Below are 27,532 nucleotides of genomic sequence, written 5' to 3'. Positions count from 1 at the left end.
ATTCCATGTTCTATGTTGGGGGGCCCTGGCTCATTTTTATTTTCCTGTGTCTTTCATAATCTTTCAAATAACTTTAAGGGTAAACTGGAAGGTGAGTTTTTTGGGCAAGCACAGGTGACTCTGAATCCCAGTTCCAGAATGTATAGCTGGGTAGGGTTTAAGTAAGACACTTACACGTTCTAAGTCTCCATTACAACGTCTGCAAAATGGAAATAAAAATATGTATCTCATTATACTGCTGGGAAGATTAAAAAAGAAATACATATGCATTCTGTGTCTGGGACATTTTTAAATTACTGGAAACTATGTTATTTTGTATTTTTAAATCTAAATAAAGGAAATTCTTTTGCTCTCTCCCTTCATCACCTTCATAGAAGTTAATGAGTGACTCTGCTCCTATTAATACTCTAACAGAGACTTAGTGTATAAGCATTTTATACTAAATGAAGGACTAACCTTTCCTTAAAAGCTGCATCTTTAGGATTCAGCCACATATAAAAGTAATCAACACATGCAGTTCAACTATGTTTAGATTTCACTGATTTTTTTCTCAGATTACAAAGCACCTAAAGGCAGGAGGTCTAGGATTAGTACAGTAGTTTCAATAATACTCCCTTTATCTTCTGCTCTGCCATCCTGTCACAGAATGGCTGTGACAGGGCTTTCTGGGCATTGTGTCTGTGCTCTAGGCTGAAGGAAGGCAGGAGGGGGGAAGCAAAGGCATGACACCTCAACCTGCCACTATTTATATGTGCAAAAACAGCCTTCTTGCTTGTCTTGACCAGTCAACTTCTGCTCATATCACATGGACAATGCCTATACATTGCCTATACGTTGCCTTTTTAAAGACATATTGTCTTACCAAATAAGATTGGAATTCTGTTAGCAAGAGGGCAATGGAAAGTGGTTATAAGTGGGCACCTAGCAATTTTTCACACAGATACCTACAGGCACTTCAAAGACAGCTTCTCCAGAAATATTTTAGCTCTCTTATAATCAGATGAAAGTGTAATGGTAATATTGTCCAGTAGAATAATTCAGACTTCAGTAAATACGGTGATGAGTAAAGTTCTGCCCATGGGTTGAGTTGTGAGGGAAAGATAGAGGTCATCCTCTCTAGATGAGGGGTGGTGTTCCCCTCAAAATGATGGGACAATCCCCACACTGTAGGTATAAACTAAAAAGTGTGGCAGAGTATCCAGATTAAGAACTGAAACATATCTACAACGAAAATCATTTGATATGGTCTTAAATTTTGGAACATTTTTTTCCTCCCTTGAATTGGGAGGAGGAGTACAGTAGGTATGCTATGTAATTTTTTTAAAACTCTCTTAGTTTTCTTTACTGTGTCCTATATATCATTAAAGTATTAAGCACTCACAGAGCCTAATCAGATGCTGTAGGGAATAAAGTCCTGAGACAGTAGAAGGAATCCTGGTCCATTGCAAGTCTTGTTCCCTGCTGCCTGTTGACATTTGGGATGAATTAGCAGTGGTCTCTCAAAAGAACTGTGCATGTAATTCCAAGAGGTGCCCAGTGATGAAGTCTGAGGTGGTTTGCAGGAAGGAATGATTATGAGGAGCTAGCATCTAGGTAGGCAGTCCAAGGGTTGAGACAGCTCCATCTTTCCCAAGATAGACTAGAGGAAGAGGTTTCTTGAAAAATTGATGATGGTGCCAGATTAGCTCTAAATTTCCTATCTGAAAAATTATTCTGGGAGTCTGAATTTTAATGTAGATCTGATGAGTTTGGAGAGGAACCAAAATGCTTTGCAATAATCAAGGTATGGAATGAGCTGCAAATCAGGCACTCCCATTTGCTCTCCAGCATAGTTTTGAATTGGTTCATCTAACAGGAAAGAGCACTGCATTTCTGTTCACCTGTATTATAAGGGGGTGGTACTAAATGTTATTACCAAGCACTTGCCCTGTTTCTCAATGCCGAAAGCATTTTATCCATTCTACAACTGTTCATAAAGAAATATTCTAGACAAATTAATGCATACATGGACTGCCAGAGAAAGCTGCCTGGGAAGTCATTAGCTATCATGTAAATAATAGAAAATTGCTACCAAAGTTTTATAAAAGGACAGATGAAGGAAAATTTTCTTTACCTAGCGGATTAAGGAGTCAGTGGGAAAATGGCCTTTAAGCTGAGCTTCAAAATATGTGTAGAATTTAATGGGTAGAGAAGGTGGGTGGTGTATTCCCAATTAAGAGAATAATGTTGGAAACTCATGGAGTTATAAATTAAAAGGTTAAAACAGAGAGGTGCAGTGGGAGATCCATAGTATTAACTGGAGGAAGACAAAGATAACTAGTTATTTTTCTTCTTCCTGCTTTACTCCTTCCACTCCCTCCCTCCCTTATTTCCTCCCTCCTTCCTTTTTCCCTTCCTCTTTTATCCTTCCTTCCTTCTTTCATCCCTCCCTCCTTTCTCCTTCCTTCCTTTCTCCCTTTCTCTTTTATCCTTCTCTTTTCTTCTTTCCTTTTTTCCTTCCTTCCTTCTTCCCCCTTCTTTCCTTCCTCTTCCCTCCCTCCCTCTTTCCTTCCTTCTTTTCTTCTTTCCATCAATTTTTTTTAACAGATTAATAAGCTGATTCAAGGAAGGAGAAGGGTTTTATCTAAGGTCACATTATTAGCAGCTAGGTATTGTGGCGTCTAAAAAATAAGAAAAAATCAGATCATGAAGCCCCTTGAATTCTACAACAGTTAGACTTATGACTTAGGTAGTCAAATGCCAAAAGAGTAGCATAGCCTTTCTTGGGATTTAGAAAAACAGTTCCAGAACTACTGGAAAGAATATGATTAGAGTTGGGACAATTAGTAAGAAAATAGTTGTAATCTGTAGGCAAGACCTGAGGAATATCACTGTAAAGGATTGAGAGAAGTTGAACATGAACAAAATGAAGATTGTTTAAATGTTCACATTTTGACACCTGAAAAACCTTGTCACAACATTCCATTCTTTATAGATGTGATTATCTATGCAATGCTACTATGACATAGTGGTGACTATAAGATACTGAGAATGTAGATAGATGAATGTGTTTCTTCTTCCATTCCCATTTGTGGGAGAGAAGGTTGGCCTTACATCTCTTCTTGTTCTATTGTCAGAACGCTGCCTGGGTAAGATAGAGCAGTGATTGCTGTTCTACTGCAATACTTACTATCAAAAATCCGTCCCCTGCATCAGTGCCAGATTACCTGTTCCCTACCTCCTTTATCCCTATGGTCAAATATATCAAACTTCTCAACTCCACTATCAATCCCTAACAATACAAACTCTTTTATTTTCATTTATTTATTTACTTTTAGTTTCTTCTAAGTTTAATCTCAGAAAACGTATATATTTAAAAAAAAAAAAAAAAAAAAGAGGGACACCTGGCTGGCTCAGTTGATACAGCATGTGATGTTTGACTTTGGGGTCATGAGTTTGAGCCCCACATCGGATATAGAGCTTACTTTAAAAAAAGAATAAAATAAAATACTGATACGTGGTACAATTAAAAAAAGAGAAGCGATTGAATCATATATCTAAAGAGTATGGGGGACTGTGCTAATTGTTCAGCTAAGTCCTACATCATTTTATAGCCTATCTAGCATGTTACCTACAAGTAATTTCCTCAAACATGTCTTCTATCCTTCAGTAGCTAGTATCATGCTTCTAAGCTTCTGTTTTCTAATTTGGATAGATGAGTGAGCTTGGCTGAGGGGATGCATTGTCAAAGCTGATTTATGTTGTTGTCAATCCAAACTGCTTAGCTCTGTAGCTGAAATTATCCTTTATATGCCCATTGTTCAGAGTTCAGAAAAACACCGTCTGTTCTATTGTTCATCCATAGTCAGGATACAGATTTCCTGCGCTGCTGTTGTTCTTTTCCCTATGTATCAAGCTTTACTGCAATAGCAGATGACTTTACTGCAGAGGTTTTTGGAAGCCACTCATGAAAGGAGAGAGCAGTTTTACAAATGGGCCACAGTGTGCTGGAGGTGATGTAAAAAGAATATCTGAAAGCCTAAATAACTTTACCAGTCATTTTTATTTTCATAGAATACATTAAAATACTAATGAGAGAAACCAGTTTATTTTTTCATTATAGAATAAGCCATTAAAACCATAGTTCTTAGAGAAGACAAAGACAGCAGCATGTCAGAAGTATACATAAAGTGTGCTTAGTGATTATCTATGAGAAGCTCTGAGTAATTTCTCCGACAGTAGAGGGAATGGGGCTTTTCTATATATGCCTTTCTTTGATCAAACAGAATCTAAATAGAAAACAAAAGCTATACTCAAATTTGAGTAATTTGAGAAAGTTTGTTTGTAAATGAATTGTAAAAGGTAAAAAAAAAAAAAAAGGTGCCTGCATTGATCTTGGGAAAACTTTCTATTCTTACCACCCTGCACCAGAGTGAATTGAATGGTTATGGGATCTAGAACTAGAGAGCTATGCAGACAGTTACCTTGAGAGAAAGACTGGCTTTTGGTCAAAGGGACACTGCTAGCACCAGTGTCTCAAGGAGGAAACTAGAGAAACATAGAAGTCCCTACCCTCCTACCTTTCTCATATCTATTGGAGCTCCCCATTGGCTAACCAGAACTGGGAACCAGAGAGCAAAGAATCCCAATGCTGCTGCTATAGGTTACAAGGCAACCTCCAAGATTAAAAAAAAAAAGCAGGATGGAATATGGAGAGGGGCAATCTGGTAAATTATTTCTTAAATTTTCCAATACTTATTTTCTCCTTGAAGTCACCTTTTCTTAAGGTTAATATCTTGACCTATTGATCACTGCATTTTCTTCAAGATCAAACTAATTTATACGTGGTATTTTTTTTTTCTCTCCATACTTAGAGTCTTTACACTAATGCTTAGGAGGCTACGCCTCCCAAGGCTAGGCCTATGACAAGATGTGTGGCCAAGGAATCTGCTCAGAAAGGAAGAAAAAGGATTTTCACCAACTGTATCACCTCTCAGCATGGTTACAAAATGTTTTCCAGTGCTTTACCTTATCCAGTTCTCACAAGACCATGAGATAGGCAATTCTATCCCTGCATCTGAAATAAGAAAACTAAAGCCAAGAAGCTGATTTTTCTTGGGTAGCATGGTACTTCTTTCTTTCTTTTTTTTCAAGATTTTATTTATTTATTCATGAGAGACACAGAGTGAGGGAGAGACATAGGCAGAGGGAGGAGCAGGCTCCCCTCTATCATGGAACTCTGGGATCATGCCCTGAGCTGAAGGCAGGGTCCCAACCTCTGAGTCACCCAGGTGTCTCAGCATTGTACTTCTGTTTTGGGTTCTATATGCTTGGCCCTGAGTCTCTGTATGTTCCTTGGGTCTGGAGAAGTTGCTATCATAATGCAGCTTCTAATGTTTGCTACTGTTTAGAAAACTTCACAACTTTGAAAAAAACTGTACACATCTTGCTTAAGTAAACCAATTCAAATCTTGAAAAATGAGTCATTTATAATAAACAACAAGCATCTGAACAATGGCTTCTGGGTTGTTCAGAGTTACAATTACATCTGCTGGACTGGAATGATTTACCTTTAGCCTCAGCATTATTCATAGCCTTTATATTACATGAGAGCCAAACAGTCTTTGGAATGGTTTTGGATGAATCTAGCAACAGCCCTGCAACTCACATCTTTAAGCATAAGGATAAACTTTGGAGTTCTTCATCTGACCTTTGCTGAAAGAAGGAAGTGAATTTCAAGTGAATTCAACTTTTCCAAGTGAATTCAACTTCTCCTAAGATCATCATTTTATTATATTATTAGACCTAAAATTCCATTTTTCCCCAAAAAGGATTGCTAGCACAGCATATACAGCTTGTCAAGAATTTTGGAGATCTTCCTTTGGAATAATCCTTTGAAATTATTATTATAATAATTCCTTTGAAATTATTCCTGACCTAAAATGAGGGTCTCACTTTCTTTCCTGATTTTAATGACAGCTTAAATCACTTTTGCTTTTAGCAATGCCTGTATTCCCAAAGTGAGATCTTGTATTTCCCCCACTGTGTATGGAAAAGTTAGACTCAAACTGGAAGTGAACATTTTGTTAGTCTTAATTTAAGCACTTTGTAAAACATCAAATATGAGCATTTACCTAGAGATGGGAAATATACTGTAAAAAATGGTCCTATTCTTTCCACTTTATAATGTAAATTGAACTGAAGAAATTCATGGATTTTTCCTTTTTGCAGTTAGTTAGCTTTCAATAGTTTCTTAGTAAAATGCATTTCAGAAAAAAAAATTCAATGAAGTCATTTTTGAGCTTCTTTCTTCCCACATTTGTGCTAGTGAACAAGAAACAATCACAGCAATGAATTAATTACTCTAATAACATCTCTCATAATCACATTCTTTAAAGAACAAGGGTCTTTTTCCTTCTTGTATTGAAGAGCAGCCAATCAAAATACAGAGATAATTGTTCTAAAACCTCCTTGCTCTCCTTTTTAATATAATTATTTTAAATATCTAGGGAGAAAAACTAAGGAGGCACAATCAGAGGGGGAATTAATTACTCTATTAACTTTGCTTTTACCCAGTTTCATTTATTCACAGTTCTGGAAGGGGCCCTCCAGAGGTCACCATTCCATGTATCTGCCACCTGTCAGGGATGCTTCTAAGCTGTGCAGACAGATGGGTACCCTCCTAATGTTTTGCTCCACCATGTAGGTTTCATTTTTTTTTCTTTCTCTGTCTTTCATTATTCCTTTTTCTGTGCCTTTGGGCTATAATTACCCGGAAGAATAAATAAATTATATATTATATACATCTTGTACATCTGTATATATATATACAGTATCCTCTCCTTTTTTTAAAATAATTTTTAATAATAATTTATTTTTATTGGTGTTCAATTTGCCAACATATAGAATAACAACCAGTGCTCATCCTGTCAAGTGCCCACCTCAGTGCCCGCCACCCAGTCACCCCCCCAGGCCTCCTCCCCTTCCACCTCCTCTAGTTCGTTTCCCAGAGTTAGGAGTCTTTCATGTTCTGTCTCCCTTTCTGATATTTCCCTCTTATTTTTTCTCCTTTCCCCTTTATTCCCTTTCACTATTATTTATATTCCCCAAATGAATGAGACCATATAATTTTTGTCCTCTCCGATTGACTTATTTCATTCAGCATAATACCCTCCAGTTCCATCCACGTCGAAGCAAATGGTGGGTATTTGTCATTTCTAATGGCTGAGTAATATTCCATTGTATACATAGACCACATCTTCTTTATCCATTCATCTTTCGATGGACACCGAGGCTCCTTCCACAGTTTGGCTATTGTGGACATTGCTGCTAGAAACATCAGTAGCCTCTTCTATCATTGTCCCTTCCCGCCATGATAGGTAGCAGATGAGCAGCCTGGCGGTGGTGCAGGGAACCCACCCTTTGCTTCAGTGGGCTCGCCTGCATCCCCCAACAGGTGTTCAGGACCCAAATGTCAGCAACACTCAGCCCTCCTCTTCAAAGTGTGCTCCTGAGGGCTCCACCCAGCATCACTGTAGCACAGTGTGTCACTAACCTTTCTTTTTGTGATATGGAAAAAAATGCTATAAATGTTAGAAGTAGTCATTGTATGTTGTACAAGCATTTGTGGACATGTAAAATAAAAGTTACATAATGCTTCTGTTTAAAAAATATATATACATATACATATACATATATATATATATATATATATATATATATCTATCTTCATTTTTCATTCTTTTCCAGGACCTTCTCCAATTTCTTGAAGATAATACACTATGTCAAAAGCGTACTTCATTAAATCTAGAACTTATTTTTGGAAAGGTAGCATGTCTTTAAAAATCTGTTTCTATTTTGAAGATGTAAGCTGAAAAACTGCAAGATGGATAATGATAGCATTCAGGAAACACTCCAGGGAGTAGAAAAAGACATGTTGGTAATACTGCCTCATTCCTACTCCTGGCCTTAAATTACATTTTGAACAATTTATTGAAAGCTTATTGCTGAGATTTTCTTTAGTCCTCTGCATGTTTATCACCTTTTAAACATTCTCTTTTAACATTTTAAAGAGAAAAAAATAAATTTTTCAAAATAAAAGTGATCATGTTTTTGTGTTTTGTTTTAATCTAGTGCAGTAATATTCTTTTGGAAAAAATTGTAAAATAGTTGAAAGACTCTGTGCTGGGGAATATCAGAGGAAAACTCCTCTAATCTTGTCCCATAAAATGAATGGCTATTGCAACTAGTCCTATATCCACATTCTCATGCTTTCTCCTTCTCAGCATTCGGGAGTTCAGAATTTGAGTTAAAAATTGAGTAGATATAAGTTATAACCTTTGAGTCCACATCTAAAGTCATAATGATTCTGATTTTCAGGAATTTTGGAGCAGAGTCTAGGTAATAATAGTTCTTTGTCCAGAGGCACCCTGTAGCCAGGAGCTTCTGTGGAACTAAATTCAAAAGATTAGATATTTCATACATCAGTCGGGATTCATGTTCAAAGATGCCTAATGATCTCAGGTATTATATTTCCTCTATGTATCTTTTTCTCCTGTGTGATTCTTATGAAAGGTTAATTAACAATACTGCAGTATCTTCAGCACTGGTGTTTATTATATTCATTTCTCTCTGAGCTCTAACAAGGAGGATGTTCACAATCTCGCAAAGAGAAAGACTGGAGTTATGTTCTCTCTGTTGTTTTAAGTTGATTTTGATATCAAATCTGCTCCCAATAAAATGAATATGGACAGCTGCATTAGCTTTTGCTATGGAAAAACATTTTAAAACAGTGGCTTAAAGTATCAACCATTTTCTCTAGTTCAGTTATGAGTTAGCTTGATGTTTCTTCTTGTACATCTGTGGTCATCTGGTAGGTTGGATGGTGGTTAGATAATCCGTGACATGGCCTCATTTGGAAGTTTGGTGGTTAGAAGTCTGATTGGTCTATTGGGGTCTCACGTGGTCTTCTGTCTTCCAGCAGGTTATCCCAAGCTTCTTCACATGATATGTACTTTTGAATAATGCTCCTTCAGAATTTTTGCCTACCTGGAACCTCAGAATATAACCTTATTTGGAAACACTATCTTTGCAGACACAGTAAATTAAGATGAGGTTAAATGGATTATAAGTGGGCCCTATAACCAATTATCCAATAACTGGTGTCCTTATAAGAAGGCAAGAAGACACAGAGACACACACAGAGAAGGCCATGTGAAGATGGAGGTAGAAAAAAAGAAAAAAGAAGATGGAGGTAGAGATTGTAGTGATATAGCTATAAGTCAAGGTAAGTTAAGGATTGCTGAGAGACACCAGAAGTTAGGGGACACATAGAACAGATTTTCCTTCATGACCGTCAGAAGGAATCAACCCTACTGTCACTGTGATTCTAGATTTCTAGCCTCTAGATATGTAAGAAAATAAATGTGTTTTGTTTGTTTGTTTTCAGTACCAATTTACAGCATTTTTAATGGAAACTCTAGGAAACTAATACATGGTGATTTCAGGAATCCAAAAAGAGAAAAGATGAGTAAATCTAATGTCCAAGTGTTTCCTAAGTCTCCATATCACATATGCTAATATTTCATAGATCGAAGTAAGTTATATGGCTAACCAGAGTGAAGTAATGAAAAACAATCTCCAGTTCTTGGTAGGAGGAGCTGTAAGTCACATTGAAAAGAGCCATGGACATATATGAGGATAATATCTGGCTGGTTTTTTTGCATTTCACCTCTGCAAACTTGAGATGTGGCTCCTACCCTATGTCTGAGGGAAGCACAATTTAGTCTATGGCTCAGGTATGCCCCTAAGGAGCATGTTGTTTTGAAAATGCTAAAAAAAGGACATTATTTGATTAACTGATAAAAAAGACCGCCTTGAGTTGTGCATTTAGGTTCTTGAATTTACAGATCAGAAATACAGTCTCTTGCGAAGAATGAACTGCAATTTAGATTTCAATTGGACATTTTGGACAGTTACAAAGAAGAAATTCTCATAGTTGCCCTATTGGCATAAAGACCTCTTAGAAGACAGGTTTGACCAGGAAGTTTCCTAAGGTCATATTCCTGTTTCTCTGATTTTTTTTTTTTTTTGTCTTCTACATGGCTATATCAGTTTCATGCAAAGGCATAAATGACAAGTAACACAGCATCTTTGTTATTGTTGGTTTCTTTTGGTGCGCTGGAACATTAAGAAAACAATTCCCTGCAATTTCTCATATATATTTGTTCAGATGATGTACTAACTAAGCTTAAGTTTCAAATGACTTTGTTCTTTTGAAAATGACATAAAGGACATTACTAAGCCAAATGACAAAATTTTTATGTGGATTTTAGAGTAGACAAAATTACCTTATCAATGTAAATTTATAAGTGTGTCAACTCTATTGGTGGTATGTAGGGGAATATTCCCATTCTTAGAAAATACTCACTGAATATTAGGGGTATCAGGGACATGTATACAGCTTACCTTCAAATGGCTCAGAAAAAATTATGTAAACATCACACATAAGGCATGCAATAAATTGTAACAACTCAATAGAAGTAAAAATAGGTGTTCTTTTTACTATTTTAATTTTTACATTTTTAAGTTTGAAATTACTACAAAACATAAAAGCATCTTATTATTTTACAAAATCAAATAGCAATCAACTCACATCAGTTCTAATTTCTCAAGTTTCTTCTCTAACATTGCACAATATTATTTTTTTATTCTGGGAAAGAGGTGACATTGCCTTCTGTGGGAAGATTTTTATCAGGTCAGCTCAACTTTGGAAAGGCCAAATTCTTATGATTTTTTATACTCATGCAGAGGGTCTAAGTAGGCAAGCAATCTGTCTGTCAGGCTGCACCAGATGTCCCAGCTATTAAGTTGATCTACTACCCAGTGCCCACACTCTCTCAAAGACAGGCTAATGGGAGAGAAAAACAGGTAAGTGAAATGTCAAGGAGAACAGCAGTAAAAGCTCTGAATTGTATTCTAGTCTGCTTTGTAAACAAGAAGATGGATAGAACGTAAAGGCATTATGTTCAATGGCCCTCACTGAAGATGAAAAATAACTTTTTCTATATTAATAAATGGCATTAGGTATATTCATGCCTCCCTTTTATCACAGCCAACACAGTCATGCAGTCACAAACCCAATGATGAATAAGAAAATAGTCAATGTCTTAAAAATCATTTATTCAGTAACCAGTTTGTCAAGAGGGCTCAATGTGGTAGGGTTTAAAGGTGAAATGGCTTTATTTTTTCCATCACAGCTTTGTCAAATTTCACATTGCTATTCATTAATGATATGTGAATTTCACAGCTTTCCATTCACTCACAGTTATTAGAATTTGGACCATGTTAAAGCTTTAGAAACCAAACCAATTCACTGGCAGTTATTAAAATTTGGTCCATTTTAAAACTTCAAAGTTGAACTCAATTTGAAATTCATTTCCTTACCATACTCCACGTAATCCCCCATTCTCCTCCCAGCATCACTGGCAGCCAGTGCAAGCTTGAGCTAGGATGGTGGCTATAGAAAGAGAGGGTAAGATTTCTGGCTCTAAGACCCACACACGTCTTCTAGTCCAGCTCATTGAGAGAGCAGCAGAGGAGCGGGGAGGCATAAGTGAAATTTCTCCTTTATTAACCAGATAGAATTTTAATATTTTTGTTACGGACCATTCCTGTTGCTTGGTCAACACTGGCTGACCCTGGTTATCTTCTAAAGGCAGACCTGCTTTCCTCATGCATCTCACTGATGCATGATATATGTTTGACTATCACATTGTGAGGTCTCCCCTTTTTACCTCTCCATGCTCCTGAGTTTGGAGATCTTAAATGGCACCAGATGACTCAAACTCAGCTGCCATTTGACTCATGGAAAACTCACATATTCCTCTCAGGTGTCTGCTATGTGCCAGCTCACTCTACTTCTCTTCTTATATCCTTAGAAAGATCCAGTGGATTTACTGGTCCTTTGCCCAAGCAAGTGTTCAACCAAACAATTGAAAACCAACCCCTCTCCATCTTGTAGCCATTCTTAACCACTTGTAGTCACTTTCATTTTCTTTGACAAGGAATAGTTGCTTTATTTTTCCTATCTACAAAACTTAAAAGATTTCCAATCCAAATCAAATATAACGTGATTATATTCACCAGATTTCTGATACAAAAATGTTTTTTTTTTTCCATGTTCTATTTCAAGTGTCCTGAAAAAAACGTGTCCTGAAAATTCCTCATAAGGAGCCTGGAATTCCATTATCATTAGGCTATAACAAGGCACTCCATCCCCACTCCATTCTTGCCAGGGGAATGATAAAGTATGGAAAAATGGGGAGCTGAAATTGTCACCCATGCTGGGTAATAATGAACCCCTTTGCAATTCCACCTTTCCATTTCTGTATCCCCCACAATGTGCTTGACAGTGGAGACTCCTATTCCCAGCTGGTAATACTGAGTATGGAGTTACTTCTTCCTTTCCCCAATGGGTTGATGTCAGAGGGGTTCTAGTGGAGAGGTAGGAGTTTTCCAGCCACTCTGCTGTAACTAGAACATTCACAACATGATGTAACCAGCCCCCTGCTCCCACATGGTAAGCTAGAATTCCCAGTCCTACTCAGCAGTAATAAAAAGGCTCTTTCCTTGAATATGAACAGAGATTGCTTGGGAAACCTAGACATTCACCTTCCACTGGCAGCAATGAGATAGCATTACTCTTTTCTTAATGCAGCAGTATCAAAGGAATACCACTTAAACAAAAAATTTAAGTAAGATTCATGTAAATACCCCAAATTCCAGGTTCAAATGAAAAATAAAAACAATTACCTGTCATATCAAGAACTGTGAAAATAACTTGATTGGGAAAAGACAATAGACATCATAAAAAGGGTGACATGAATATTAGAATTCTCTGAAAAGGATTTTTTTCAGAAAACTATAGTTTAGACTACTTTTTGATTAGAAAAAATAATATAGTACAGGGAGTTCCAATATAACTCACCTCCATTTCTCTTATTATTATTATTATATTAGTATGGTACATTTGCCACAATAAATGAACCATTACTATTACTATTACATTGTTAACTGAAATCCATACTTTAATCCAATGTTCTTATTCTTTGCCTGGTGTCTGTTTCATTTCAATTATCCTTTCTAAATAAAACATTACATTTGGTTTTCGTATCTATTTAAGCACCTCTTCTTAGTGACAGTTTTTTAGACTTATTTTTGATGATCTTGACCATTTTGAAGAATGCTGGTCAAGTGTTTTGTAGTATTCCCTTCTATTGGATTCTGCCTCATGTTTTTCTCAGACACAGGCTGGTGCTATGACTTTATAAGAGGAAATTCATGGAAGTAAAGTGTCATTTTCATCATATTGTCACAAGAATACCTACAAGAATACCTAATATCTACATGATTTATTGCCTTTGGTATTGACTTTGATTAATTGGTGGAGATCACATTTGATGTCTCCACTGTAAGGTTCCTCCTCCTCCTTTCCATGGTCTAGGTTCTGGAAGAAATTCTGTTTGCAAAATTAAGACATAAAGAGTGGAGACTTATGGTTGCCTATCAGATTATTTACATACATTATTTGGAATTCTTCTGCAAGTGAAATTTATCTCCTTTATTAATTTATTTATTAAATCATTGCTTTATATCAATATGAATATTGATTTTTTAGTTTGTGATCCAATACTACTTTATTTATTTTATTGTTCAAATTGTTTAAGATTTGGCCTTTGGCAGCACTTTCAGTTGGCTTCTGAACCCATTCTTTTTAGACTTTTTCAGTGAACAGAGAAAAAAATATATGTGTTTATACTAATCTGTGTATACACAAATATTTATAAATATTTCTATGTTTAATTATCTCAATATTAAACAAAATATAATTTTTTACTAATGTCTCTAACTCTAAACCATTAATATATGACTCATTCTTATTTCTAGTCCTTGCTCACATGTGAATTCCACTCCAATGATAAAAAAGCTGGCTACCACTATCTGTCATCCATTTAATTAATTCTTTAATCCTAATATACATGTATGGTGGTTTCCAGTATAAAGTAAACAGACTGGTGACAAAGGACCTAGCTCAGAAATAAACCTATGTAAATATGTTAAACTGACCTTCAACATATGTACCCAGAATATACAATGAGGAGAGGATATGTATATAAGGTTAACTGAATACAAAATGAGGAAGTACAGTGTTGAGAAAAATGGATATCCATATGCAAAAGAATGAAATCAGACCCTTATATGATACACACACACAGACACACACACATACACACAATCAAAATAAATTAAGGACTTAAACATGAAACTATGAAACTCTGAAAAAAATATAGGTGGAAAACTTCATAATATCAGTTTTGGCAATTATTTCTTGAATATGACACCAAAAGCACAAATAACAAAAAACAAAAATAAGCAAATTGGACTACTTCAAACTAAAAGGCCTCTGTACAGCAAAGGGAACAATCAACAGAGTTAAAAGACATCCTATGGAATTGGAGAAAATGTTTGTAAACTATATCTTTAATAAGATGTTAATATCCAAAATGTATAAGGAGCTCCTAGAAAAACAAATAATGCAATTTTAAAAGTGGATGAAGGACTTCAGTAAGAATATTTCTCAAAAGAAGACATACAAATGGCCAACAGGTATAATGAAGGGTGGTCAGCATCACTCATCACCAAGGAAATGCAAATTAAAACCACAATGAGATGTTACTTCTCATCGGTTACAATGGCTAGTATTAAAAAACAAAACAAGCATTGGAGAGAATGTGAAAAAATTGGAACCTTTGTACACTATTGGTAGGAATAGAAAGTGATATAACTGTTATGGAAAATAGTATGGAGATTCTTCAAAAAATAAAAATAGAACTACCATATGATCTAGTAATCCCACTTTGAGGTTTTTGTCAAAAACAAACAAAAACAAAAACCAGGAATCAGAATCTTGAAGAGATGGCTGCATCCCTATGGTCATTGAGGCATTATTCACAATAATCAATATATGGAAGGAACCAAAATGTCCATTAATAGGTGAATGGATAAGGAAAATGTGGTATATACATACAAAACAATATTATTTATCCTTAAAACAAACACAAATCCTGCCATGTGCAACAACGTGAGTGAACCTAAAGGGCATCATGCTAAATGAAATAAGCCAGTTACAGAAGAACAAATACTGCATGATTCTCCTTATCTGAGAGATCTAAAATAGTCAAACTCAGGATGCCTGGGTGACTCAGTGGTTAAGTGTCTACCTCCGGCTCAGGGCGTGATCCTGGAGTCCTGGGATCAAGTCCCACATTGGGCTCCTTCATGGAGCCTGCTTCTCCTGCCTGTGTCTCTGCCTCTCTCTCTTTGTGTCTCTCGTGAATAAATAAATAAAATTCTAAAAAATAAAAAAATAAATAAATAAATAAATAGTCAAACTCATAGACACAGAGAACAGAATGATGGTAGCCAGGGGATGGGGGAAGAGGGAATGGGAATTTGATGTTCAATGTTTATGCAAGATAAGTAAGTTTTAAAGAACTTATTACAGATCTGCTACATAACATTGTGCCTATAGTTAATGCTATGTTGTGCACTTAAAATTTTAATAAGAGGCTAGATCTCATGTTAAGTGTTATTACTATAATACATACATACACAATTGAAATTGAGACCAAAAGGAAAGAGAGAAAACAAGAATTACTAATATCAGGAACGAACTGGAGGACATCACTGAAGACTCTACAAAGGTCAAAAAGAGTGCACTACAATAAGGTGCACTGCAAACAACTTTACACTATAAATTTGACAACTTAGATAAAATGGATCTAATCATCAAAAATCACAAAGTGCCACCACATGGTTAAAATAGATAATTTGAATAGTTCTATAATTGTTAAGGGAATTGAATTTTCTTTTTTTCCCTTTTTAAGAAAGCTTTTTTAAATTTAAATTCCACTTAACTAACATACAGTGTAATATTAGTTTCAGGTGAAGGAAATTGATTTTTTTTTTACATTTCTCAATATTTATTATGATCTGAAAGTCAAAACTATTTAAAAAGACAAAAACGGGGTGCCTGGAAGACTCAGTCATTTATGCACCCAACTCTTGATCTTGGCTCAGGTTGTGATCTGAGGGTCATGATATGGAGCCCCAAGTAGGACTCTGCACTGGGCCTGGAGCCTGTTTAAGATTCTTTCTGTCCCTCTTCTTCTGTCCCTTCGTCTCTTTCTCTAAAAAACAAAAATAGACAAACACAGAAATCCTCTTCTCTGCTTCAACCATTCCATTTCCCTTCCTTCTGTAGGCAACCATTTAAATTGCTCTCTTGTTTATCTTTCCAGCTGCTTTGTGCAAACATATGTATATATTCTTTTTTTCCATTTTTTATTAGCTTCAGAGGTAAAATTTAGTGTTTCATCAATTGCATATAACACCCAGTACTAAAAACAACAACAACAACAACAACAAAAAACCACCCAGTACTCATTACATCAAGTACCCTCCTTAATGCCCATCACTCACCCTCCTTAATGCCCATCACTCAGTTATACCTTTCCCTACCTACCTCCCCTCCAGCAACCTCAGTTTGTTTCCTAGAGTTCAGCATCTCATGGTTTGCCTCCCTTTCAGTTTTCATCTTATTTTATTTTTCCTTCCCTTTCTTTATGTTCAATAGAAAATCTCATGAAAAAGAAATCTCTAGGGCTTGAATGTTTTTATTGTAGAATTCTATCAAACGTTTAAAAAGGAATTACTGTAGCATCTCTTCCAGAAAATAGAAGGGGAAAGAATATTTCCGAAGTCATTTTATGAAACCTTTTGTCACTACCTTGACACCAAAACCAGAGAAAGATAATATAAAAAGAGGAAAAAAAGCAAAACAAACCCTACATATCCTACATGAACATGAATAAAAAATTCTTAAGAAAATATCACCAAGTATAGTTCAGCAATATATTTAAAAAATTATATGTCATCAGACTTGGCCTTAGGACACCAGGAATAAAGAGCTTCTTCAGCTTACTGAGGAATATCTACAAATAGCCTACAGCCAATATATATAATGCCTAATAATGGAAGACTGAACGTTTTACCTCCAATATTAGAAACAAAGCAAGGACATCTACTCTCACCACTGGTATTTGACATCATGTTGGAGACCTTAGATAGAACAATAAGACAAGAAAAGGAAACAGAATGCACATAGATCAGAAAGGAAAAAAATGACACTTTATTTATAAATGATATGACAATCTTCATGGAACATTCTGAGACTCTAAAAGTAGAAATAGCAAAAACAATAAAAACTCCTAGAATTAATAATTTAGTTCAGCAAAGAAATAATGTACTATATAAGATCAACATGTAAAATTCAATTGTATTTCTATATACTCAAAATAAGCATGTGGAAATTGAAATTCGAAATACAATATTTTTTACAACAGTTTAAATAATAAAACACATAGGTGTAAATCTAACAAAATATGTATAGGACTTAGATTTTGAAAATTAGTTCTATATTAGTAGACATAAATACTGTATCTAGTTGTTTATAGATCTGTCTTTCCCAGACTATGTGGTTCTTTAGTAGAAGTCATATCTAAACATTTTGGTATATCAGTATTAAGCATTCTTCTTATTTTGTAAATGTTATGTTTTGTTTTACAAAGAGACTAATAAGTAGATGAAATAATTACAAGTTGTATTTGGAGGTTTGAAACGTAGAACTTAATTTGGTAGTTAAACATCTTTTAATCATTAAATCCGGGCAGTGGAAGTTAACACTGCCTCATGACTTCTGTGTTATTGTGAAGACTAGACTTCATTGTGATTCGAATCTTCAAATGCCTTACAGCTTTCTCTGTGATACTTCCCCATTCTCTTCTAAACATACTTGAACTTTAGCTCTGCTAAAAAGGCAGGGAGGGACTGACATAAGAAGATTTAAAAATAATAATTTTCTAGGAGAAATACCTGCTCACCCTAAGGACATAGAGCAGTTAGTTAATTAGGGTCCTTAAAATCTCTCAAGGAAAATATTCCAATGCCTGTGACCTTTGTTTTGGTTCAAGTTCTTGATTTCTCTCTCTTCTGTGACTTCAATTTTTGCTTTGTTTTATGTTGATTATATAAATCGACAATTAAATGATCTTTAAAGGCAAGAGCATGGCATTATACATCTTTATATCTCTCACAAGTATAGCACAGCCATAATGCTTTGCTCATAGTTAAGTGCCCAAAAATAGTTGAGGAAAAAAAGAACAACTATTTATTTATTGCCTATGTGCAAAGCACTGTGTTACATTTTGAAACACACTGGTGAAAAAAAAAAGACATTTAAGGGTAGGAGGCATACATTAAAACAAATAATCACATATGGAAATGTAAACTTACGTAGTATTATAACTAACATTAAGGGAGATAATTGATTAATATGACTATGGTGGGAGTAGAACTATGCTCAGAGCCATAAAAAATATCTCTGAATAAATTATATTTAAGGTGACCTCTGGGCTGAGGAGTATACCAGGTAAAAAGCAAAGAAAAGAGCAGTCTAACAAGAAGGAGCAATTTTTATGAAAAGTAGGCAAATCCTTGGAAAACTGAAGTAGGTAACATAATTAGGGGCCCTCCCTATCTCTCTCTCCCCCCACTCCATATTCCTTCTCCATCTTTCCTCCATGTAAGAAGTTAGAAGATGCTCATCTCCCAAAGAAATAAGCTAGTTCACTAGAAGGTAGCTCCATCTTACCCATATCTGAGATCTATAGCAGCTGGGGCTATCTAGTCACAGCAAGAGACACAAATATGTGTACCCCTGTTTCTCCAGTGTGATAAAACAAACAAACAAACAAACAAACAAACAAACAAACAAAATCTTACTAACCCACCAAGGTTGGGAGACTTACATAGTCAGGTAACCCTGATGTAAAAAATATTGACTATCTTCCTTATTCTAATGACTTTTGTCTTTAGTCAGTGACTGCTGAATTTTACTAACCTTAGCTACAGCCTAAATATTATTTTGTGTCTGGGAGGTTCATTTTTTTCATTTGGCAATTTTAAATCAAGTGCATTAAAGCACATTTTAGATTTGTTCAAAGTAGAGATACAGTTAATGAACATACCACATCAAATTGTGGGAGACTAAAATATGAATATAAAAAGATTTACTGTGTCTAAATTTTATGTGATTTGAAATTATTGATAGATATACAGTAAATTGAAATTTTTTCCACATCCGTGATATTATCAAAACTAGTTCTCTTTTAAATGACATTGGAAATGCTGTATCATTAAGAAAAAGAAAATTATGTTGAAACCCTAATCAACCTTGATATATAATGTAATAGCCATGCCTGCTATTATTATTAGCCACTGATGTTCCAAATAATTTGAAAGCATAGAGAAGATAGTTTTGTCACAGTGGAGGTCATGCCAAGTAGAATAAACACTAAGCTAAAAAATTAACATGTTCTAGAGAATTCTGGTAAGAGGTAATTTGTACATTTTCCTTTAATTTCTTTTTGTTCTCTTTTTTCAACTTGGGAAATTATCTAGACCAGTCTTTTGTATTTGCTTTTCCAGTAATTGTCAAGTAAGTAAGTCCTATAGCTTAGTATTCTCATAGAAACAGCAGCCCCTATTAACCATCTGTTGTCCTCTTAATTATGGTTCACTCTGATGACCAGAAGCATTCCTGTTAGCTTGAGAGAGTATTTCTATTCGACATCTTTTTATTCCACATTCCAAAACCCATCAGGGAGTTTTATAAGATAAACGTTTGATCTATTTGACAATGGTGTATTAATAAATGATGCTTTTCAATAATGTTTAGGTTTAGAATAATTTAAAGGACCTCCGTCACACAGGAAGAATATGGTAAATTGATGAGTGCTTTGTAGATATAAGCATAACTATTTGACCTCAATATTTATTTTTTTCAAATTTACATTATGAGAAAATATTCAGGTGAATTATTCTTTCTTTTTTACAGCTAAAAGAAATGGAAATAGAGACAAGTTAGATACATAGCTACCAGAAAATTCCTAGTGACACCACAAGCATTTGATATTTGAACAGAGGACTTGGAAAACACAAACTAGGCTCATACTTTGAAAATATCCCATTTCACATGAAAGAATAGGAAAATAACCATTGTAATCAGTGTTTAACATTTGGATTGAAAAAAAACAGTCATATGTTTTGAATTTCCACTATACTTTTTTTACTCAAAAAATAACATTTTAGACAATGAGTTAGGGTAGATAGATTCTGTATGAACATAATATAATTGTGAACTATTCCTGAAAAATTTTATAGTTATGAGACTTTGGAAAAGTTATTCATGTTTTTTGGGTCTAGGTGTTCTCAATAACTAAAAGCTTGCATATTAAACAAAACAATTAAAAGTTGAATATCGTGACTTCGAAATAATCTGTATTTTTCCTTCCTCTAACTTCTTTCAAAATGTTCTCCTTGTCTTTGGTAGCTGCAGTTTCATTATGATGGTCTAGCTATGGTTTTCTTTTTACTGCGTTCAATGTGGGATTTGTTGACCTTATGAAGTCTTTCTATTGCTGTTGTCATTTGTTTTGGAAACTTTGCCTTGCACACTTAAAATATTGCTTTGATCACATTTTATTTCTTATTCTTGACTAGAAATCTATCTGGGCTTATACTTACTATCTATCACTCCCTTTACTCAGGTATCCTTGGTCTTCTATCAGCTTTCTTTTTCTTCTAATGTATACAATTTTATTGAAATATAATTCACATACCACAAATGTTGCTAATGTAAAGTGTGTAATTTCATAGTTTTTAGTATATTTACAGAGTTGTTCAAACATTGCCATAATTAATTTTAAAATATTTTCTTCAACCCCAAAAGAAACCCTGTAAATATTAATCATCACTCCTCATTTCCTCTAAAATGACCCCCAGTCACAGGCAATTAGTAATGTACTTTCTGTCTCCATAGATTTCACTATGGTGGACATCTAATAAAAATGAAATTAGTCAATAGGAGGGCTTTGTAACTTCTTCTTTCACTAAGAATAATGTTTTCAGTGTTCATCCATGTTGTATCATGCATCAATTTTTCATTCCCTTTTATTACCAAATAATCTCTTGTATAAATATACCAACTTTATTTGTCCATTAATCAGTTGATGGACCTTTGGATTATTTCCACTTTGGTTATTATGAATAATGCTACTATGAATATTTGTTGTGGGTTGAATTGGGTCCCCTTTTCATATGTTGAAGCCCTAGCACCTAATATCTCAGAATGTGACTGCTTTTAGAGATAGGGCCTATAAAAAAGTAAATGTGTTAAAATGGGATCCTTGAGATGGGCTATAACTCAATACGACTGATGTCCTCACAGGAAGAGATGATTAGGACACAGAAATGGAGAGGGATTAGCAATACCATGTGAAAACTCCCAAGGAAGATGATCAGCTATGAGTCAAGGAGAGAGGCTTCAGAAACAGCCTGACTTATACCTTGATCTCAGAGTTCTAACTTCCAGACATATAAAAAAACAAAACAAAACAAAACAAAACAAAAAATTTCTATTAGTTAAGTCACATAGTTTGTAGTATTTGTTACAGCAGCCTTAGAAAACTAATGCAAGATATGTCTACAAGTTGTTTTTTTAAAAATATTTTATTTACTTATTCATGAGAGACATAGAGAGAGAAAGAGAGGCAGAGACACAGGCAGAGAGAGAAGCAGGCTCCAATGCAGGGAGCCTGACATGGGACTCAATCCTGGGTCTCCAGGATCAGGCCCTGGGCTGAAGATGGCGCTAAACCACTGAGCCACCCCGGCTGCCCAGTCTATTAAGTTTTTATGTCAATATGTTTTCATGTCTTTTGGCTGCATGCATATAAGAGTGAAATTGTTTGGCCCTGTGATAATTTTTAAGTTTTTTAAGCAATGGACAGACTGTTTTTCAATATGACTGTACCATTTAACTTCCCATCAGTAGTGTAAGAGACTCCATTTCTGTTTCCTAATCATCTCTTCCTTTTTTATGTTGTGTATCTTCTTTGGAGAAATTTCTATTCAAGTCCTTTGCCCATTTTTATGATTGGGTATGTGTCCTATTATTGATCAAAATTTGTCTTATATTCTCTAGATGCAACTCCTTTATCGTAAACATATTATCCAAGTATTTTCTTTTTTCCATTCCATTGCCTTTCCACTTTCTTAATGGTGTCTATTTAGGTTGCTGGATTTGGTTTGTTAATATTTTGTTGAGGACGTCTTCCTCTATAGTGATGGCAGATATTGATCTGTAGTTTTCTTATAATGTTTTGGTCTTGTTTGGTATCAGGATAGGACAACTCACCAAATGACTTGAGAAATTTTACCTCCTCTTCTATTTTTTTTTTTTGGAAGAATTTGTGAAGAAGTTATTAATTCCTTACATATTTGGTGGAAATCATCAGTAACACCATCTAAGTCTGGGCCTCTTTTTGTTTGTTTTGCCCAAGGATTTAAAACCTCTGTACTTGTAATAGGACTATTTATGTTTTGTATTATTTCTTGAATCAGTTGATATTTGCATATTTCTAGGAATTAGGGTTTTTTTCTCTAATTTTTCCATTTTTTTTGTACATTTGTTCATGGTATTACCTTATACTTTTTAAATAAAATTTAAATTTTATTTCCTTAAGTTATGTATCAATGTCTTCTGGCTCTAGTCATTTGAGTTCTCTCTCTCTCTCTCATTCTCTCTCTCTTTCTTTCTCTGTACAGTCTAGCTGAAAATTTTGTTGTTCTTTTCAAAGAACCAACTTTTGATTTTGTTGATTTTCCCTACTGTTTTTTTTTTTTGCCAATTCTCTATTTTATTAATTTCTACTCTACTCTTTATTATTGGTTCTTTCTGCTTGCATTACATATTGTTTCCTCTGTTTTATCAGTGTCTTCTGGTAAAAAGTTTTAATTACCGATTGGAGTTCTTCTTTATTTTTAGTACAGACATTTAGAGTTTCTCAATTGTCTTTAAGCACTGCCTTAGCTATATCTCATAAGTATGTGTGTATGTGATTTAATTTATTTTTTTACTAAGACTTTATTTTTTAGAGCAGTTTTTGGTTCATTTTTAAAATGAGGAGAAGTCACAGAGATTTCTTATATGCCTACCAACCACTCCCCAAAAAGTACAGATTCCCCATTTATCAATATTCCCTACCAGAGTGGTATATTTGTTACAGTTGACAAACTTACATCATAATCACCAAAATTCCATAGTTTACATCACAGTTCACTCTTGGTGTTGTACATTTTATGGGCATAGGTAAATGTATAATAACAATATTCATCACTGTGGTATCATAGAGTATTTTCACTGCCCTAAAAATCCTCTGTGCTTTATCGAGTTATTCCTCTGTCACCAACATCTGGCAATCACTGACTCTTTTACTGTCTCTGTAATTTTACTTTTTCTAGAATGTCATATAATTAGAACCATGTAATAAATGTGTTTTATTTTTTTAATATTTTATTTATTTATTTATTCAGGACAGACACAGAGAGAGAGAGAAAGAGAGAGAGGCAGAGACACAGGCAGCGGGAGAAGCAGGCTCCATGCAGGAGCCCCACTCAGGACTCGATCCTGCGTCTCTAGGATCAGGCCCTGGGCTGAAGGGCTGAAGGTGGCACTAAACTGCTGAGCCACCTGGGCTGCCCTAAATGGACTTTCACATTATCTTGCTGTGCTTAGTAATATGCTTTTAAGTTTCCTCCATGTCCTTCATGGCTTGATAGCATTTATTTTTAGCACTGAATGATACTTATTTTTAGCACTGAATTATATGCCATGCATAGATGTAGAAAAAATTTTATCCATATACCCACTGCAGGACATATTTGTTGCTTTCTGGTTTTGGTAATTATCAATAAAGCTGTTATAAACATCCATATTGCAGGTATGTTATACATATTTGTAAGGACATAGTTTTTATTATTTGTTCTTTTTGTTTATATATATATATATATATATATATATATATATATATATATATGTCGATTTTAATTACTGTCTGGTGCTACTTAATTTCATTCTGAAGTACTTCCTTTAACGTTTTTCATTCAATGGGTCTGCTAGCATCGAGTGCTATCAGTTTCATCTAGAAATGGATTCCTTCTGCCTTTATGTTTTTCAGTTTGTTTTGTTAATGTCATATATTAGTACGGTATATTTGTTGAAACTAATAAATCAGTATTAATATATATTATCTATATAAATATTAACTAAATTGAATAATTTATTAAGATTTTCTTAGTTTTTAACTAAATGTTCTTTTTCTGTCCCAGAATCCCATTCAGGATATTGGGACAAATTACATTGTAATGTAATGTCTCTTATGTTCCTCTTAGTGGTGACTATTTATCAAATCTTTTATTTTTTAGTTTTTGATGACTGTGACAGTTTGGGGAAATAATCATCAGATATAAGTAGTCATCAGGTGTGTCAGGGGATGTCCCTGTACTGGAATGTTTTTACACATTATAAGCCTAGAGTTATGTATTTTCTCTTCATTTTTAAAAGATAGTTTTCTGGGATATAAGAATTTGGGTAGCTTTTTTATTATTATTATTATTTCTTGTAGGAGTTTGAATATGTCATTCCACTGTCTTGTGATCTACATTATTTCTGATGTGAAATCAACTGTTAATCTTATTGGAATTTTTTTTTTTTTTTTTTTTTTTATGTACTAAAAGACATCCTTCACTGCTCTCAAGATGTTCTCTGTGTTTCAATATCTATGCCATGATAGGTCTGGGTGTGGATTCCATTGTTGCTAACCTACTTGGTATTTTTCTTGCTTCTTGCATTTGCAGGTTAATGTTTTTTATTCCATTTGGAAGGCTTTCTTACCATTATTTCTTGATTATTTTATCTATTTCTTTCTCTATCTCCTTCTGCTAGTCCCAGTATGCACATGTCCGTAAGCTAAATGAAGTCCCACATTGCTCTGAGGTGTTTATTCATTTTCATTTTCTTTCTTTAGTTTTTCAAGTCACATAATTATTGATCTCTAAGTTCACCAATTCTTTCTCTACCATCTTAAATACACTTTTTTGTAACTTCTATTACTTTATTGAAGTTATCTATTCAATGAGACACTGTCACTATATCTTTCTTTAATTCTTATAGTTTTCTTTAGTTCTTTGAACATAGTTATGGTAAACTGTTTTTAAGTTTTGTCGGTTGAATCCTACATAGGGGTACTCTTACACTCAAATTTTGTTCCCTACATTTTTTCCCTCATGCATGGGTCAAATGTTCTTGTTTCTTTTAGTGCTTTGTGGTTTTTGTTGTTGAAAACTGGAGGTTTTAAACAAAATGTTGTGGTAATTTGAATAGTTATGCCCATTCCTCTGGGGGTTGGTGTTGTTGTTTGTTTGCTTATTGCTCTACTGGTTTAGTGAAAAGTCACTCCTCTGGAAGCACAGCCTTGGCATATGCATAGTTACCCTAGGATGATTGCTTTCAACAGGACTGTCTTTAGTTATCTCTGTCCTTGATCTCTCCATTAAACTGTCTGACTTTGTTGGTCTCACATAAAGCTGTTAGATTCCATTAATTGCCAGCTGATTGCTTATTGATTTTGATAATGTTCCAGGACATACATTGCTCTATAATTTGAGTTCCATAAATTAAAGCCCCTCCATGGTGGTAACTTTGAGGCCAGTCTTTGAGGTTTTTTTTCTCAACCCCAAAGGGCTCTTAGTTGCCTCTTTCTCCTGTTTTCTCTGGCAAAATAGCTGGCCTAGAGTTTAGTTTGGTACTCTCTTGAAGCTACCAGCTTTCTTTTAATTGCTTAACACAAAAATTCTCCATTATTTTCATAGGCGTTGAATTTCTTGAATTTCTTTATACTCTATTCTAATAAAGTTAGCCATTTCATATGATGGGGGCTTCAGAGCTCTCTGTTCTTATGGCCTCTCTCTCACCCTGAGCAAAATCTCTATTTTACTACTCTGGACTTGAGAGCATGATCAATGGCTAGCTTCTCTTGGAGTGACAACTGTGCATTATGAGTTGGGAGCTGGGCAGGGACAGTGGCTGCTGTTTTCCCTAGCATGTCTCTCCCAGCATGGCTTCCATACTATGAGGGGCTGGGGAGAGGTTAACTGAGGACCTAATATACTGGTCTGACACTCCTGGAGGAAAGATTTCACTTCATGAGTGGAGGATGGGTATAGGACAGGAGTCTCTTACTCTCAGCTGTGCTCATCTAGAATTTAATGTCTATAACAAAGATCTGGGAGGATAGGATGAAAATGGTCTTCTTGGTCACTCTCACCTTAAGTGGACATGGAGGTGGTAGGAGTAGCAGCTTGGGTCTCATGTACCATACACATCAGTTCTTCTTTACTCAGATACAGTAGATTTTCTTAAACAAATGTTCTCCATCTTTTGTATGCCTTGAAAACAATTTCTAGAGACTTCAAATAGTTGTTTTTTTAAATAATTTTCATAAATAAATAAATAAATAGATAGATAGATAAATTTCATCAGTTATGATTGTTTCATTGGGAAGTGGGTCTGTGGTTGTCCTCATAATGTCATTTCAAAATCAGATTCTCTTTCCAGTCTCTTTGTTTTTCTTTCATTTTCCTAACTCTATCTTTAATTGTGCACAATGCTTTATATTTTTTAAATTTCAATTGCTTTGTAGTTTATTTCTAGAAGTTTTATAATTCATTTTTAATCATCTATGTAATTTCTTATAGTTCCTAATCTCTGCATTTATTTTCAAATTTGCTTCTTATTTCCTTAAACTTTTCATTATAGTTGTTTTATAATTTCTCTTTTATCTGTTTGTGGTAAATATACATAACAAAACATTAACCTTTTTAACTATATTTAATTGTACCATTAATGGCTTTAATTACATTCAGATTGTGCTCTCATAACTTGATATCTATTTCTTATGTATGTTATTTCTGCTGGTTTTTTTTTTTTTCATGGTGCCTGCTTTCTTGCATGTTTGATGAATTTTTAATGTAAGTCATTGGTATTTTTGGAAACATATTTATGTTTGAGGGCTGCAGTAAAGCTGTGTTTTTCCAGAAATGTTTGCATGAGTTTATTCCAGATACCTAAGAGGATACCCAAGTACCTCCTGAGAGGTAACTACTGTCACTTAAATTAATACATTACTTGAATATTTTTGGATTGCCTCCTATTATAGGCTAAGCAATGACCCCTGAAGATAGCAATGTCTTAATCCCTGGAAACTATGAATATGTTATCTTATTAGATGGGAAAATAAACTTTGCAAATATAATTGAGTTAAAAATTCTGAGATAGAAATATTATTCTCAATTTTCTGGGTAGACCCAATGTAATCACAGAGGTCCTTATTAGAGTGAGGCAAGAGGGTCAGAGTCATAAAAAGAAGATGTGAGGATGGAAGCAGAGGTCAGATAAGAGAGAAGATACTAGCCTGCTGGCTTTGAAGATGGAGTAAAAAAAAAAATGAGAAGGCCTCTAGATGTTGGAAAA

General features: G+C 34.7%; 1 protein-coding gene and 1 long non-coding RNA gene across 33 annotated transcripts in view; one reads left to right on the top strand and one right to left on the bottom strand.

Moving 5' to 3' along the window:
* The first annotated feature begins 3,024 nt into the window (after positions 1-3,024).
* Positions 3,025-8,014, top strand: LOC144294388 (uncharacterized). The gene is made up of 3 exons (XR_013361787.1): positions 3,025-3,128; positions 6,556-6,681; positions 7,729-8,014. It is a non-coding gene; the product is annotated as an uncharacterized LOC144294388 (long non-coding RNA).
* An 8,046-nt stretch (positions 8,015-16,060) lies between these two features.
* The window catches only part of LOC144294164 (uncharacterized), a 165,034-nt gene continuing 153,562 nt past the window's right edge, over positions 16,061-27,532 (bottom strand). For 3 of the 32 annotated variants that reach the window (XR_013361573.1, XR_013361568.1, XR_013361577.1), the window contains 2 exons: positions 17,094-17,160; positions 16,083-16,229 (listed from right to left, as the gene is read on the bottom strand). The gene's annotated coding sequence lies outside the window, so the exon portion shown is untranslated. Of the gene's footprint in view, positions 16,230-17,093; positions 17,161-17,260; positions 17,276-27,532 lie in introns of those variants that run through there. The other 29 variants (XR_013361563.1, XR_013361579.1, XR_013361565.1 and 26 more) reach the window with 22 other exon arrangements.

This window comes from Canis aureus, chromosome 22, assembly GCF_053574225.1.
Source record: "Canis aureus isolate CA01 chromosome 22, VMU_Caureus_v.1.0, whole genome shotgun sequence".
Taxonomy (NCBI): domain Eukaryota; kingdom Metazoa; phylum Chordata; class Mammalia; order Carnivora; family Canidae; genus Canis; species Canis aureus.
Note: the sequence above shows the minus strand (reverse complement) of the source record. Positions and strands in the feature narration are given on the sequence as shown.